This window comes from Mya arenaria, chromosome 3, assembly GCF_026914265.1.
Source record: "Mya arenaria isolate MELC-2E11 chromosome 3, ASM2691426v1".
In the NCBI taxonomy this organism is placed as follows: Eukaryota; Metazoa; Mollusca; class Bivalvia; order Myida; family Myidae; genus Mya; species Mya arenaria.
In genome coordinates, this window is record NC_069124.1 from 41243212 (window position 1) to 41261541 (window position 18330).

At 32.9% G+C, this 18330-nt stretch overlaps 1 non-coding gene across 1 annotated transcript; it reads left to right on the plus strand.

Annotated features, from left to right (window-relative positions):
• The first annotated feature begins 5425 nt into the window (after positions 1–5425).
• Positions 5426–5497, plus strand: Trnae-uuc (transfer RNA glutamic acid (anticodon UUC)). Its single transcript has one exon. It is a non-coding gene; the product is annotated as a tRNA-Glu (tRNA).
• Positions 5498–18330: the final 12833 nt, after the last annotated feature.

Consider the following 18330-nt stretch of genomic DNA (forward strand, 5'->3'; position numbering starts at 1 on the left):
ATTTAAGTTCGAACACATCGATGGAGTGTTTCCTTTTCAAATGTTGCATGAGATTAGTCGACCTGTCCGCCTTTGGATAACTAACGTCATCGAAATAAATTTTACATATTTCTTTTTGTATCGATGCATTAGGGGTGAGATAGGTCGAGTGGTATAGGTGTCCGCCTCTCAATTAAGAGAATGTGGTTTCGAGCCCAACAGGGGTTCTTTCTCGATTCCTCTAATGAAGGACACAGGCCTGGTTCATGCCCAGGAAACGGACATTAGAGTGATTCATATCAGGCTGAAGATGTCTTTACAATCGAGCAAATTTTTTTTAGTATAAACCACATATGCATGGATTGGTATAATAAAGAGACGATGTAGAATATATTTATTTCATGCAACAACTTCTATTGGAATGTATCCTTATTGACAAAAAGTATGTTCTTTATGGTGATTTGTGTTGTAGAATATACAACCGACATATCTGTGCAGGAAACACATCCCTTCTAACGGGTTGAAGAAATATATCGTCCGGATGGTGTGGCGTGATTTTCATTGAACTGTTTGTCATTGAACTAGGAAAATAGTATTTGTGTCTCGTTTGCGAAATCAAGCGTCACCATAACAATTGATCGATCGACTAGTTTTGATCGTGAAAAAAGCCTTAGCGAAGATTAACTGTTCTTTGTAAACTGTTCGTATTCAGACTATGCCTTTAATAGTCAACATTATGTTTAATTTATCAATGTATAATAATTTTGACCTAATATGTTCAATGAGACATACTGTTATAATAAATGTGTAACATGTGTCTTACATGATTGTGTTCGTTTTATCTTTTGTAAATGGCTTTGACGTATTGAATCTATTCATAGTTTTTGCGTTTGCTTGACGCATATTGGAAAGGAACGGATTGGATCGTTTCGTTTCCATCCGACCTACCTTCAAAAATAAATAGCACACATATGATATGATTGAACATGATAAGTAAAGAACAATTAATATTGTAAAGGCACATAATTAAAATGAAATATTTATGCAAACTCATAAAAAAAAATAATATTCATAAAGCATATTCGTATTCGGGCAGTTTTAAACTGTTTAAATCCACAGGGAACATTTTCGTGTGAATATCAGTGAGCTAGTACATTTACAAAGAGCAAATAACTTTTAGGTCCGAGTTCAACGTGTACTTGTATATGTAGTTCTTCGCAACCTCTTTATTATAGATATCTAATGTACATGTTTATGTAAACACATTTTGTACTGGGTAAACAAATTAGAACTGTTTTTTAGTGCTTCTTGTATTTGTACATGTAGTTCTTCGCAATCTCTATTTGATGAACATGTAAATGTAAACAAAGTTTGTACTGGGTGTACGTTGAGGACAGTATTCTGCACACATTTCAACTGGTTTTAGTTCTAGGAATTGACTTTTTTACAATGACAAGTGCTTCATAGTAAATGATTGTATCCTATTCGATTGCAGAAATTGATAATGAATGAAGCTGTGAAATACATCGTTGTCAATGTGTGATGGTTGTGAATAATGAATTTAAATCATATTAAGTATCTTTGCATGCTGTATATGCAGTGTAGTGTTTGCATTGTACGTAAATATAGTTTTATTAGTCGGCGCCCAGGATATTATTCAAAATGTAGTTTTAGCCAGTTTAAAAATTGCAGAAGATTGCTTTTGATATTTTACACGTTGCACGATAAAAGTACAGTGTGTTTTAAGAAATGTATACTTTAATCAATAACGAAGTCTTAAATAATAAAGGCCCTGAATATTGGTTTTTGAAAATATTGATTTTAAATACCAACTCTTTCTCGAATAGATGAAGGTTACACGGTACTATTACAATTCCCTTTATATTTCGTAATCTCCAATGCAGAAATCTCCCATTTCCAGCAGCGATAAAGAGAGTTTTGGAAACTCACATGAAGCTGATTTGTTTGTTTTGCAAATGTCATTCAAATACTATATTCAAGAGTATTCCCTCATAGGGTTATCGCCGAAACTCATGACAGTTAAATGTGTATACGAAAACGAAACAAAAAAGAATTGTTACAGTATTATCAACAATAAGGAATTCCGAACATATGTATATTTAAAATGACTTTAATCATAGAGTCAATTTGGTATCGCCCTAAAACCGAGGCTTTTTATCATAACAATATTTGATATAATTTAAAAGGGAACAACAACTATTAAAAAATGTTATTATAACAATAACTAAAACATGCATACAATTGAACTAGCTTTACCGATAAATAATAGGATTACTTCTTTGAAGTAGTCAGGGAAACATGAGTTTACTCGGGGAAAGAAAATTGCTTCATATGGCCGTAACCTCAAATATGTCCTAACAATTATAAATTAACTACACAATTAAAAGTATAAGCCCCATAAACGCAAGCATCAACTAAAACAATGAAAAAAGAAAGAAAAAATAACATCTAAACTGATACAGTGAATTCAAGTACTTAACAAACGGCAACAAACAGTACCTGCACATGAACAAATTAAGCCATAGCAACAGGGCCATCTATTAAAAGGTACGATAAAGTCATTTAAAGACAGCAACCTAAGCAATGTTTCAAGCTATTGCTTAATATAGTCTAATAATGAAAGTATCGTTGTCTTAAGCTAGTTAAAAATGAAAGAATCATCGTTGAAACCAGGAAGAAAAATAGAATTAAACCGTAAGAAATATATCGATACTATCGAATTTCCCTCGAGATGTAAAAAACGTTAAATAAAGTTTACTACAAAACGTAAATTACTTGAACACTCTTCAGTTTTGGTTATCCGTTGGAGCAGCATTTTACCAAGTCAGATTTGATATAAGGCCTGGATTTATGTGAGATTGGATGATGGTCATCAAGCCGGACACGACAAAGTGTGTTCATTTGGGTACTCAGGTTTCTCTAACAGCAGACATGTACTCTGACCTTTAAATGCCTCGTGTGACCTTGACCTTTGAGGTATGGACCCGGGTCAAGGTCATTGCACATCGTTTCAATGAGGACAACATTTGTAGTAAGTTATATGGTAACCATCAATGCATAAGTAAGTTATAGCGCAGACGCGAGCATGTGCACTTTGACCATTTAATGGCTCGTGTGACTTTGAACTTCGAGGTATGGACCCGGATCTAGGTCACTGCACATAGTCTCAACGAGGACAACATTTGTACCAAGTAAAATGGTAATCCAACAATGCCTAAGTTATAGCGCAGACACCATAATATGTACTCTGACCTTTAAAGCTGCACTCTCACAGACACAATTTTTACACCTTTTTTATTTTTTGTCTTGGAAAGAGCAATTTTTTGCGTAATTATCTGCAAACAAATGATATAAGATTGCTGACAAAAATCAGATCGTAGATTTTCATATTTCCGTTCGAAAATTAATGTTTTATGGCTTAAACCGTTACTAACGGTTTAAGAAAAATGCATAACACATCAAATTTTGAACATAAATATAAATTCTGAGATCTAATTTTTTGTCAGCAATCTTATATAACTGGTTTCCGTGGATTTTCGCAAAAATTGGCTCGCTCCAAAACAAAAAATAAAAAATCTGTCAAAACGTTCAATCTGTGAGAGTGCAGCTTTAAATGTCTTGTGTAAGCTTGAACTTTAAGGTATGGACATCGGGCAAGGTCACTGCACATAGTCTCAATTTAAACACTATTTGTATCAAGATAAATGGTAAACCATCAATGAATAAGATATAGCCCGGACACGAAATGTTTTACAGACATACAGACAGACAGGCAGACGGACGGACAGACTGACAGGCGGTCGAAATGCATTCCTGTAATCCCTATCTATAATGATTGATAAAAATAAGCAAATATACTGACAAAAACCATTATTATGGCTTAAAAAAATTCAAAGGAGAAAATCGAAGTGACATTGATTTATAATGAAGCAGATAGAATCTTCGACCTTTTCCAGAATTGTAACCAGTCTTCAGCTCTGCTCTTCGCAGGCCAAACATCAAGCAAAAAGTGCATACGTTAATCGTTCACTTCAGTCCGAACAATTTAATTTCATTCTGCTTATTAGTTACAGCTTGTATGTCCATTTCAATTTAGTTTTATTGTATTGTGTGCATTTTGCTACATCCAGGAAGCAATTTGAGAGTGTTGCCGATACAGCGTTCAACAACTCGCTGAGTGATAACACGTGTCTATATCCTTGAATTATCTCCCTTGTCATATTGTTGTTCATTGCTACGGGCACCATTCAAACAATTATGTACCCATTTATGCTTGAGCTGGCTCTCAAATTATATATGAGTGCCTCGGCGGAATTAGCAATAAGACTTTAAATTTACCTTTGTCTCAGGTCAATCGAGTTCACATACATTATTTTGCATGAAATAAACGCGTTTCGTTCAGAATATGGCTTATAACAAATATCCAATGTTGTCCTTTCAATGTGCATCATCATAAACGAAATCAAATATTGATGTAAACTATGCCAGATCCAACAATTAAGAATCATTCAAAACTATGTTTTAATGTTCACCAAACTAAAATGTAACATATCTTTATCAGTTTATGTATCAAAACTACGTTTAACTTACATATTATAGGCATACATCTTCGATTTCCGAAAAGTTGGCAATGGTTCATAGATGATAAAGAATTCAACCATTTGATACTGTTTTCGAAGGTAAATAATTATTACTTCAGTGCTTAAATATTGTTAAACATACCATAAGTGTTTATGCACAATGTTTTTTACAAACGCGTACAATATAAATAGTGCCAAAGTTAAACATTACCCATGACCAAATCATTCAAAGATTTGAGTTTATCCTCGTTTCATTTAGTTGTTTTACCTTCATTATAAGAGTTATGAAATAAAGACATTGAATCAATGAGTGACATCTCCCTGTCAAGGAATTTGTACACTAGGGACTAACATCCAGACTAGCCATCATTTAGCCTGAGAAACACTCTAGTGTAATGTGTTTCCTGCAACCAGCGCTGCTATATGTGAAAGTAATTTTAGAATTATGACACAACATGACAAATAAAATCCATAAAGAGGAAACGAATTGCTTTTACTACGTAAATTGGAAGAAAAACAATGGAAGAAAAAATGTCTGCCAACAGCTACTTTGTGTCATAATGTTCTCTCAAAAGAAAAAAAAAACAACAGATGTAGCATGCCGGGATAATATCAACTTATTAAGTGTGGAAATTATATCCGTTGATAAATCGTTTTAAACTAAAATGATCAAGAATGGTAATTTAAACAAATAAAAGTGTGAAATTTATCCTACAGAGGATAGCTATTTCAAAATGTAAAATGATTGTGGAATAAAGAAACGTATGAGTCGGAACTTGAATTAGCTAATTTATGATAAAAACTGTGAAAAATATTAAACCAGTTCTATTACATACATCAGTGTTTCCGGTGTGGTCTAGTGGTTAGGATTTCTGGTTTTCACCCAGACGGCCCGGGTTCGATTCCCGGCACCGGAACATTTTCTTTTTTATTCGATCAGTATTGTCAGAACGTAAAATGCCTTTATACATACGAAGTTTTTTTATTTAAGGCAAATCAGTGGGCGAGTGACGGTCATTTTACAAATAAAAGGCAAATTATATTTGGCTTTAAGGATGTTATTATACATTACATGTTTAAATTTTATACATCCTTTTTTTTAAACATTCACAAGCTTGTCTTTTTTATCTGTTTATAAGTATATGAATACTGAGAAGTGCATGGTAAAATTAACACCGAATAACTCACGAAAACATGTTGAAGATGTTTGTTCCTGTATTTGAAGATAGGTTTGCACTCAAAATCTGATTAAATCATTATTTATAGATCACATATTTGGTTCGTTGTTCGATTTTTAGGTGGGACGAACAAATGATCATCTATTGGCCTGAGCTTAAAATGAAGGCAACGTGGAATTAAATTAAATCCGTTTTTCTCCATTTTGCTCATTTGCAGATGTTAAATTAATAATAAATCAATTAAGATATATATATATATATATATATATATATATATATATATATATATATATATATATATATATATATATATATATATATATATATATCTATATATATATATGACAAAGACATTATTGTTTTAATGTTTAACAATTGAACATGTATTTTAATGCCTGATGCGCTCCGGTTTATGGTTGCAATAGGAAACGAAGGTGAAAGAATATTATTTACGACGTATTATTTATTTTCATTCAGTTCTTAATCAGATGCAAATGACTTTTGTAATGAAATATGTTAAAAGGAATAATTCTAATATTGCTGGAATATCACAAACAATTGTCCAGCGCGAGACAATTTTCGAAGTGATGATTATTTTGTATGGTTTAGCAAATTTTTGATTTGTTCGGCGTTATTCAATGTGTCTGCAAGAACTGATTTAATCAGTCACGATTTAGTCGGCTAAGTCATTTCCCTTACAAAAAATGTTAGGTGATTTAAGAATTAGACGTGGCCTAATGTTAATAAATATTCCGGAGTATAAAGCGTTTCCAAGAATATTAATAATATGCCTGGAGAAATATTTACCGCTTCCTATTCCCTGGCAGAATATTTTGGCATTACCATTTAGGATTAATATTAGAACATGCGTTATTTATTATTTGCAACATCGTAGGTGTATGTCCTGTATTTGTTATATCTATTAACGTTTTCGCAATAATATTAGGTTGAGTCAATTGATTGATGAAAACAATTACAGGTATAGTTTTTAAACCGTTATATCAAAAATATTTAAATGCCAAATAATAAACGTTGACCTGACAGACACGTCTCCTGTGTCAAACAGCTTGACACCTTCGCGTTTGGCATGTTGGTGGCACATTGTTAGATGTCAATGTTTTTGAAACATTTCTTTTTGATAACATATAGTCCAATACGACCGCGCTCTGAAACCAATACCATGTTCGTGTGAAAAGTGCATGTCAGTTCCCAAGTAGGAACTATAAACTTGGATTTTTTTAATATATTTTTACACGTGCTTAAGCTTAAAAACATTCGTGTAGCTCCTCTAACGCTAGTTACAAATTTAGTAAAAAGTTAACAACGGTTAAACACGCGAGTTTCAATAATGTCATTGCTTGACAAATTTCACCAATTCGGAAGTGACTAATCAGTGTTACATGCCAATGTTCACATGACAGTTAATCAAACACTGGATACTTCCCATCATAATTGTTTTTGATACTTAATGGTTTGGGATTAAATAAAACAGGCTGAAATTTTGGATCTCCTTGATCTACCTAGTTTGTTTATAATTTCACGTAACCGATTTCACAGTGGTTAATTTGAACCAATTTTAGATTTCGTATATGAAAACGTTACTCTTTTTCTACCGCTATTACATGTTTATACGCGAATTGAATTTTCACCCTATATATTGTGTTTAGATTCGTGAAGTAAGTAAACCCTGTAAACTTACTGAAAAAGTATTAAAGGTTGATATCAGATGTTGAAATAAGAAATCGAAGAAATGTAAAAAAAATCATAACAATAAAAAAACCCATAACACGTGAATCGGCAAGGATATACTTTATGTTCAAATGTTTTTCTTTTTGCATCCATGTTACAATGCTATTATTTCTTCGATATTTATATCTTCTCGACACGTACCACAGATAAACCATTCGAAACGTTATTATTAACACCATAGGAACACTCATTTATTTTCACTGATTGTGGGTCGGTTTATGTTTGAGGACGTGTTTTGCCAATCAAGCAATATATTACTCAATCTTGCTTTTAAATTACAACAAAGTAAGCATGTTTATTAACTCATTAAATGTAATTAAGGAATAGGATTGCCATTCCTAGTATACTACGTTCAGTTATTATACTCTTAGTGTGTATGGAGGTAAAGAAGTATCTTAATTTAGCTGAGTTTACTTGTTTTCTTAAACATCTAACTATTCCATATATATCTAGCGAAGCATCTTGAACATATTGCAAACAAATACAGACATACCTTAAGCAAATATGTAACATAGATCAGGATCAACACTTCTTGCACCTGTTACAATGTGTATCTATCGAGAACAAGGTTCTGCAATTACCTTTGAACCAACCATTAGCGGAGATAACTCTTTTTGCGTTCCGTTAGTATCAATTATTCATGAATAATTAGAACATGAAACATTTACTGAACTATACAATATCTTTAATCCGATTTCAAGAACGGTATACGAATAGGAGCAGTTTTCAAGAACAATAGTTCTTGTTCTTATATTATAACTCCTTGAAACAATTTTCAGGAACTATTAATCCTTGAGCTTGGATAACGTTTTAAGACAGTTCTTCAAGTTAAGAGTTCTAGCATTTATTGTTAGTTTTTGAACATTTTCAATTGGGTTGCATGCGGATGGCCACTGTCGACCATATCTCTGTCCTTTGAGAAACATAGCTCGACGGTCAAAAAGCGTTTTTTTTTGGAGTTGCTTCACATTTACTAACGTTCACTAATAAACGACAATTGATTTTTTTCTTGAATTCATTATCAGGATGCAAATATTGTTTTTGTAATGCTATATATGAAAACAAATAATTGTTATACCTGCAGAAAACCACAAATTATTGTCCAGCGAATGGAAATGTTTTAGGAATTGTCCTAATATATGAAGCAACCATTCTATCAATATTAGTTCAGCCCTAAACAGGGTGGCTGCAAGAATAATTCAAACAATCATGATTTTGTCGCGTTTACTCAATTCCCAGTCAAATATTGTTCATTGATTTAGGAACGTTCGCGTTCTTGTCAGAGTATCATCTCGAGTATTAAAATGAGAAATTAACCCCGACGAATATTCATATCAAGGTGGGTAAGAATAAAACGAATATGCGTTCTTGAACTATTGCAATGCCGTGGGTTCATGATCTGTATGGTATAATAGCCATTAAACTTGCATCTGTAATTGTAACGACAAATTTAAAGCGTATATTGAGTTAATAGATTGATGGTGGTTAAATGTATTTATGTTTTTTGAAACCGTTATGACAAAAATATTTAAATGACGCAGGATTTTGTATTGACATGACAAACAAATTCATTAATATGTCGGCTCGTCTTTGTCTAACAGCTTGAAATGTTCGCATTTTGCATGTTCGCGGCACGTTGTCTGATGTCAATGGTTTAGAAACATCACTTTATGGTAACTTATTGCCCAATGCGAACGCGCTCTAAAACAAATATCATGTTTATGGTAATCGTGTGTCAGTAATCCTATGTTAAAACTATAAACGGCGGGTTCTTACGTTTTTTCTCGAGCATGATATGGAAAACACGCTCGAAATAATTGTGTATTTCCTTTATTGACAGTAACACATCCAGAAAATATAATTAACAACGGTTAAACACGCGGCTTTGAATGTTAAGGGTGCAAAAATCATTTCCTAGAAAAGCAATTCATGAGTACGAAAAAAAAGAAGAAATTCTGGTTTCTGATCTAGCAATAAACATTTTTCTTATTTTTTATTCTGTCCAATTATTACATGTTCTTTAATATTCGGCCGTGATTTTGAATAGTGTGTAAAATGAAGAACCGGCTTGTTATGAATACTTAAGCAAAACCAGGCGTTTTTTGGTGAAGACTAACAACGATCGGGGCATTTGGATAAGGGTTTGATATTAATTATGTATATCAATTTAGGAATTTTCCGCCACTATATTTAAAAAAAGGAAACTCTTATCATCAATGCTGTAAACGAACTACTTGTAGCATATTATGATATTCACAATATTACTGGTGAGCTTACAGCGGAGCATTAAACATAAATAAAAGAGAGTTTTATTATAATCGTCATGTCCTGATTGTCATAGATATTTGTCAGGAACGTGAATATTCAATGATGTTATGAATGTGAAAGATCATAATTCAATTGTAAATATTTGACATTACAGAAATGAAAATGAAATTGTTTTCCAAATAATTCACCGAATGATAAGAATTTTGAAAAAACATATCTATTAAGAGTTGTTCTACTATATCATATAATAAGATGTATTTGATATAAATACAATTGTTTAGAATTCGATTTCGTTCAGATAAATGGCATAAACATAATAAGGAATCTTTTTCTTGAGATGAGTTGCCTGTGAGTATAATTTCTTTAAGATACTTTATATAAATGATATTGAATGCATATGCGATCCTTGCCAGTAAATTAAGATACAGTGGCTGACAAAAACTGATCCCACCGGTTAGTTGTGATGCATAAATGGTCATTCATTTATCTGATTAGGAACAAGAAGTTCGTGCTGTTTGACTATGATTAATACAATCTCCCTAACACATTTTGATATAACGTATTTTTCAAAGTATCATAGTTTGGATGCTTAATTTCTCTTACGTTTATGGGATTTGGGACTAGAATTTCTTGCTGGTTGACAAAGATAGATCATATCTCCGCTAACATGCTTTGATATCTGATATTCGATTCCACTGAGCATCATTTAGGCCGTCTTTTGTAACAATTAATCTTCAGATGTGTTTTGAAAAGCATTACTATGTGTGTCGTTTTTCCAGGAAAGGTGTTACTTACAGATAAATATGAATGATACAAACCGCTATTCAGTGTTAATATTACAGTGATATTGAATTAGTGAGACTGATCTTATTTTTTTGGAATAGTAGAGGATATAGATCTAGCCCAAAACCAGAGACAAAGAGTAACAATTAATAAACAAAGCAACCTATTATATCTTCTTTGTGGGATGGTTTGGTGTTGTTTCGGACCACTTTAAACCACTTGCCTGGTTGTCTGGTTAGCGCAGTGGTTAGCGCACTCGCTTCTCACCAAGGCGACCCGGGTTCGATTCCCGGCCTGGGCGCATGTGAGTTTGGTTAGTGGTCACCAAGCCGGACAAGTGGGTTTTCTCCGGGTACTCCGGTCTCCCCCACAACACAAGACCACACTCTCGCGCAACATCGTGCCAACGAGAGTGACCTAGTATAAACTATCATAGCTTTCTCCACAATCGTTGTAAAATATATAATGTTTAAACTAAACCACTTGCCCAAGTACAAGATAATTTGAAAGCCAGAACCGAAGTTGCAGGTGTAACAGAGAACGTATTGATTTATGTTCATCTCAAAATGTCAAAAATATGTTCAGAAACTGGAACTATACAGTCTCGTGAGCCACATTTATACCTCTTTTTCGACTTAGAGATCCTTAATCACGATGACGGTAATATTACAAAATACATACAGCAATCTTTGTCACAAATGTTCCTACCTCAGGCAAAATATGAGCATGTCATTTCTTTTACTTTGTTAAAGGGGCACAGTATAGGTTGATGCAAAATTATTTTTGTAATTTTAAGAGCATATGAATTGTGTACAGATATCACAGAGCGATATGTTGGCGCTTTTTTAAGTGTTGAATATGAATATTTATTGAATAGATATTCATAACCACTAATGTTTTAATGTATGTGCAATATTAAAAAAAGGGTTTAGGAAAGTGGGAAAACCCCATATACACACTGAAAAGATATGGTTGAAGTTTAAATAGAAAATATCAAGCAGTATCAAACACAGAATGTGTTCCTTTCGACAATGTTAGTCGACAAGTACCACGGATAAAGCAGCTCAAAACACGGATGAATACAGTTATTGCCAGCAAGGCATCAATTTTCCACAATCACATGTTTGCTTGAAATTAAAACAAATTTAGCATTTCCATTAACTCATTAAATATACATTAATGTATATGGTTGTTTACCTAGTGTACTACCTTCAATTGATAAACATGTGTATGCTTAAACAAACGTCATAAGCAAGAAAATGAAGACCTTTGTAACACATATCAAACATGCCTAGAACGTAGTTCATGACCGTTCACAGTTAGTTTGTAACAAGCGTAATCGTTTGTATGTGTATGGGCGATGTTAATTACTTAATATTAATATAAAAAGGACTTCATTTTGACTTGCATTTTAATATTCAGTTTAAAAGCAATTGTTCAACTTATTGTCCTGAATGTTTCGAGGCTTGCGTTATTACTTACTTTGCTTTCTTATGAAGAAATAACCCACACTGATTTGAAAAGGTAGTTTGGTTGGAAGACCAGGACTTATCCGCACAAGTATCCGAGACATATTTGACCTATAGCCATACAACTTCAATGGTAGGTTTCCCATGACAGTAAATGGCCCTTTTGCCTTGGGGTTATTCAAACAAATGTTAAGGTGACAGTCAAAACAATGAAAACAGTGTCTGCACTCGAAAACGGGTTGACCTAGGATCGTGACGAGTCATGGGTAGACTGACATTGTCAACTATATCACTTATTTTGTTTTTGAGGTCAATAGGTCAATTTTTGTTTCCATTTTTACCAAGAAGAGCTTTAATTGATTGGAGTTTTTCCAGCTCCTCCATTCACAATAGCACATGTAAGGAAATCAGTTTTAAAAATCTCTCATTGCGATAAATATATATAGACGAAACACGGTGTTTACACTAGCTCATTTATCTTTACCTGTTTTCATTGACGATGGACATTTTTATTTTTATTTTATAAGATATAGTACAGTATTTTTCTTGTCTTATTTAGGTGTCTGGCTTCCTTGACATATATGCAAATTTAAGGAGATAATTTATGATTGTTTGTCCTCTATTTGAGGTAAACAACGAATAATTCATGATCAAGTTTATTGTATTCATTATATATAATATCGATAAACATATATGGAACATATATTACATGCCAATTATGTCAGAATGTTCAGGACAAAATGTATACATGTATTTGTAACTACTTTGAAGGAAATACTTAGATATGTTGCTGTACACTAAAACACGCATATCAAACGTTGTCAGTTTCTTAAGACCATGGAAGCAGAAACAAGATCCTGTTAAAGACCCAATGGCCAAGGGGTTTTTAAATGCTGAAATTGAGCGGCAATCAGGGTTTTATTTACCTCAAATACGTTCAATACATATGCGCGTGCGTATTAATTGATCTTTATTTCTGATGAAAACTTCCTTTGACGACAAGGAAATGCTTTTATGAAATAATTGAAGGCAACTTACATTGTCTTGATGTAGAATAAATGTGTAAGGGAGCCAAACTTGTGGTTCAACTAGAAGGGGTGTTTTATTGAATATTTACTTGAATATCAGATCCAAGATAACTATTCAAAGTACTCGCACATAATTTTGGACCAAACATATGTTTTTCCGCTTATGCATCTGAAATCACTTATTTTATCATTAGTGTTGCCTCTACGATTTCGACATCGAAAAATCCAATTTAATTATAAAAAAGTATTTTGATTTAGACCCTTTGTTATTATCTTTGAAATTCGTATAATAATTTTTGCTTTGAATTTCGTAAAACCGTTTCGGTATAATAAACTTATATATTGGCTGACATTAAAATTGTCAAGTTTCGTTCACCTTGGTTTCGCCTCCGTCGACGGTAATGCCTCAAGAGGACAATTGTACCACCAGCTATCTATATATGTGTATATACTTTGGCACTGTCTGCGCCTGACGTCATTTACAAAATGATAATAATACGGGTTAAAGCTTTGTACTTATCGCCAAGACGTTTTACAAAATCCAGAGAGAATGACGATATAATGTTTCATTTAGATACTGTATGTTTAAGCCTTTTATAACTGAACGTATTAAGTATTGCCGTTATCAAATAATTTGTTTGTTCGGTAATGCCTGTTCGGTAATGTATGTTCAGTAGTGTATGTTCGGTAATGTATTTTCGGTAATGTATGTTCGGTAATGTATGTTCGGTAATGTGTGTTCGGTTATATACGTTTGTTCAGTAATGTATGTTCGGTAATATTTGTTCAGATGTGTATGTTCAGTAGCGTATGTTAGTTTATGCATGTTCGGTAATGTATGTTCGGCAATGTATGTTCGGTAATATGTGTACGGTTATGTATGTTCAGTAGTGTATGTTCGGTAATGCATGTTCGGTAATGTATTTTCGGTAGTGTATGGTTGGTAATGTATGTTCGGTAATGTATTTTCGGTTATGTATGTTCGGTAATGCATGTTCGGTAATGTATTTTCGGTCATGTATGTTCGGTAATGCATGTTCGGTAATGCATGTTCGGTAATGTATTGTCGGTAGTGTATGTTCGGTAATGTGTGTTCAGTTGTGTATGTTTGGCAATATATATTCGGTAATGTATGTTCGATAGTGTATGTTCGTTAATGTATGTTCGGTTATGTTTGCTCGGTAATGTTTGTTTATTAGTGTATGTTTGGCAATATATATTCGGTAATGTATGTTCGATAATGCATGTTTGATAGAGTACGTTCAGTAATGTATGTTCATAAGTGTATGGTCATAAGTGTATGTTTGGTAATGTATGTTCGGTAGTGTATGTTCGGTAATGTATGTTCGGTAATGTATGTTCGGTTATATAGGTTCGGTAATGTTTGCTCGGTAATGTTTGTTCATTAATGTATGTTCAGTGTATGTTCGGTTATGTATGTTCGGTTATATATGTTCGGTAGTTTATATTCAGTAATGTATGTTCGGTAGTTTATGTTCGGTAATGTATATTAAGTAGTGTATGTTCGGTTTTGCATGTTCGGTTATGTATGTTCAGTAGTGTATGTTCGGTAATGTATATTCAGTAGTTTATGTTCAGTAGTGTATGTTCGGTTATGTTTATTCGGTTATGTATGTTCAGTAGTGTATGTTCAGTAGTGTATGTTCAGTAGTGTATGTTCGGTAATGTATGTTTGGTTATGTATGTTCGGTAATGTATGTTCGGTAATGTATGTTCGGTAATGTATGTTCGGTTATGTATGTTCGGTAATGTATGTTCGGTAATGTATGTTCGGTTATGTATGTTCGGTAATGTATGTTCGGTAATGTATGTTCGGTTATTCAAGTTCGGTAATGTATGTTCGGTAATGTTTTTTTCGGTAATGTTTGTTCGGTAATGTATGAACGGTAATGTTTGTCCGGTAAATATGTTCAGTAATGTTTGTTCAGTATTGTATGTTCGGTAATGTTTGCTGGGTAATGTCTGTTCGGTAATGTATGCTCATCATACATAGCTAACAATTATAGAAGTAGATATGGTGACAAGACAACTAAAATTGTATATCATGTTCCCAGGCACGGTTTTTATTTTGATATTTATTCTTGGTGTTAACGATCCGTTTGTGTTTGATCCGGAAAAGTGAGAACGGACTTATATTTCAAAACAGCGATTGAAACAATAGATTATCACTTTATATTTCACTGATTAATCTCTATTAAAAATATCTATCAAAATGAATCTAAAGTGTTGATGTTTTCAAAGTGTTGATGTTTTCAAAGTATGCAATTTTATGAAGAAAATATGCACGAATTGTTTTTGTTAACTAGTCGATCGGAAGTTTTAAAAAATATAAAAACAAAAACAAAAATAAGAAAATATGAAAAACAAAAACCTTAAATAGGGTCAGAATGTTGAAATATTTAGAATCATTATAAAACCAACATCATAAAGAGCAAGAGTGTTTCCAACACAGACGTAGGAAGTATAAATATGTCGAATGACATTTTCGTTGGAACTATCCCTTGATAAAACTCTACAGGAGCTTTCGGGACAGCGGATTCCCCACACATTGGCAATTATTGGTAATTGATAAAGCATTCAGCCAGACCTTTTTGTTTTGTAAGTCTACTATAAGAACTTCAGTCATTCATTGTTTCAACTAAACCATTCGGTATTGTGATAAATTATTAGCTTTACACACGAGTTAAAACAGAAGTTAAGGTTTCAAGGTCGAACATTTTTGTTACATTTAATTAAATCAACCACAATTGTTAACGAATACTCTTTATATTCAGTTGCTTTACTTTCATTACAAGAATCATGAAACAAAGTCATTAAATGAATAATACATTCTAATCGAGATTCTTGTACAATTTTGGCCTACATCCAGGCAGGCCATCATTTGACCTGTGAAATACTCTCGTCAAATGTGTTTTCTGTCCCCAGCTCTGTTATTTATGATGGCAATTTCCAAGTAAAGGCACGACATGACAGAAAAAATCCATTAAGATGAAACAAATTGCTTTAACGATGTAAGTTGGAAAAAACAATGTACGAGCATTATGTCTCATAACAGCTACTTATAGTTATGTTCTCTGAACAACAATATAATGCTGATGTTGCATTCCTGTATAATATGAACTTGTCAGTTGAGATATTTTTATTGTTGACAAATCGTGTTTGAATTTTAACACTCACAATGGTGAACCAAATAAATAAATCGAAAATTTACTGTGTACTTTACAAACATGATGAAAGTGTTTTCAAAACTGCTAATTTCCGTATTTTAATTTGGAGTATAACTAAAGCTTGTCGTTGATACACTTTTGCCATCAGTTTAGTGGTATATACATGTCAGTTCATTGTCAATAGAGGTAAAAGGGTTATTTTAATTTAGCTAAACATACTTGTTTTATTGAAGATGAACTTTTCCTTTTATATCTATCGTTGGATCTGGAACATATTGCAATAAAATCTAGACATACTTTAAGCGAATATGTAACAAAGATCAGGAACAACACTAGTTGCTGTTTATCAATTATCCATCAATCATTAGAACCAGAATCATTGCTGAGGAACACTCAGGAACAATATTTACGTATTCATATAGTTTTATAGAACTATAGTGGTAGAACTTCTTACAATTTTAAATCTTGCACCAAGGTTGAAGAAATATTCCATGCCTTGGACTTGGGGGGGGGGGGGGTAAGTTTTATAGACATTTTTTAAAGTAATAAAAGAGTTCTATAACTGTTCTTTAACTTTTTCACTTTGGGTTGTATGCGGAGGCCACCTATCGTCTATTTAAGTATCGATTGAGAGCTCGGCGATCAATGAAGGAAGATTTATAGGTGTTGCTTCACATTTACTGAAGTTCACTGGTTAACAACAAAGTGTTTTCCCCAAAATTCGTAATAAGTTTGCAGCATACCACAAGTCACTATCAAGCGCATGGCAGTTTTCGAAGAACTTTCTTTAAAATAAAGCAACCATTTTATCTGCATTTGTCGAGTGTTTAATATTATCTCTGCGAGAATCATCATTCTAATCAATCAAGATTATGTCGCCTTTAGTCACTTTCCTTACAAATCTTGTTCCAATAATCGATGATTTCAGGATCAGACATGGCCTTGTTAATGTTTGTCTCGACATACGGATGCAAATTGAGCCGTTTCCAATTTTACAAAGTAATATTTTGTTAAATACTAAATTAAATGTGGATTATGATAGAACGAACACGCTTTCTTGATTCTTTGCAGTATCATGGATACATGTCCTCTATTGTATAACAGCAATTACAATTTCAGTTATTATTGAAACGACAAATTTAAGTGTATTTTTAGAAAGAAGATTTTTGGAAGTTCAGTGAAAGTATATGTTTTCAAACATTAAATCTTACTTATTGAGCTTGATAACTAGGGATACCTTTGGACTCCCTGCAAGGGCAATTACTGTTATATCATCATATTTGAATGCAGTATATGCGTCGACGACAGACAAGGTTCTTAATATGCCAAGTCTTCTGTGTCATAGCTTAAAAAGTTCGCATTTAGACTTGTTCGCGGCACATTGCCAGATGTCAATGGATGAAAAAGATCACATTGTGATACAAATAACCCAATATAAACGCGCTCTGAAACCAATATTATGTTTTGTGAGACAATCGTTTGTCAGTCATCCCATGTTAAAACTATAAGCTTGAATTTTTAACGTTTCTACTAGAGCATCATTTGGAATACACACACACGAAAAGAAAATCATGTATTTCCTCTTTCGACAGTAACACATCCAGAACAAGTTATAAACAACGGTTAAACACGCGAGTTTGAATGATGACAGTGCCAAAAGTAATTTCCTAGGTTGGTTTTTCATGAATTCTGATCTAGCAAGAAACATGCTTATATTATTATTTATACGGTGCTATTGTTACATGTTCGAAGTAGTGATCTTTAAGTTTAATTCTACAATCGTCATGTTCTTATGGACATTTATTATTCTGAGGAATGTTAAAAATCAAGCATTTTATGATTGAACAAATTTATGATTGAATTGTAAAAATATGACATTACATAACATAAATGAATATTTTCAATTGCAAATCATTCACCGAATGTTAAGAATATTGACGAACATTTACTGAAGGGGCAAGACACCAGATGGTCCAAAAATCGGCAAATACATTATTTCTATAAGCAAGCCTAGAATTTGTTAAAAGACCTAGTATGGTGTCAATAATACATCATTTATTATAATATGATAAAATGAATATCTTGTC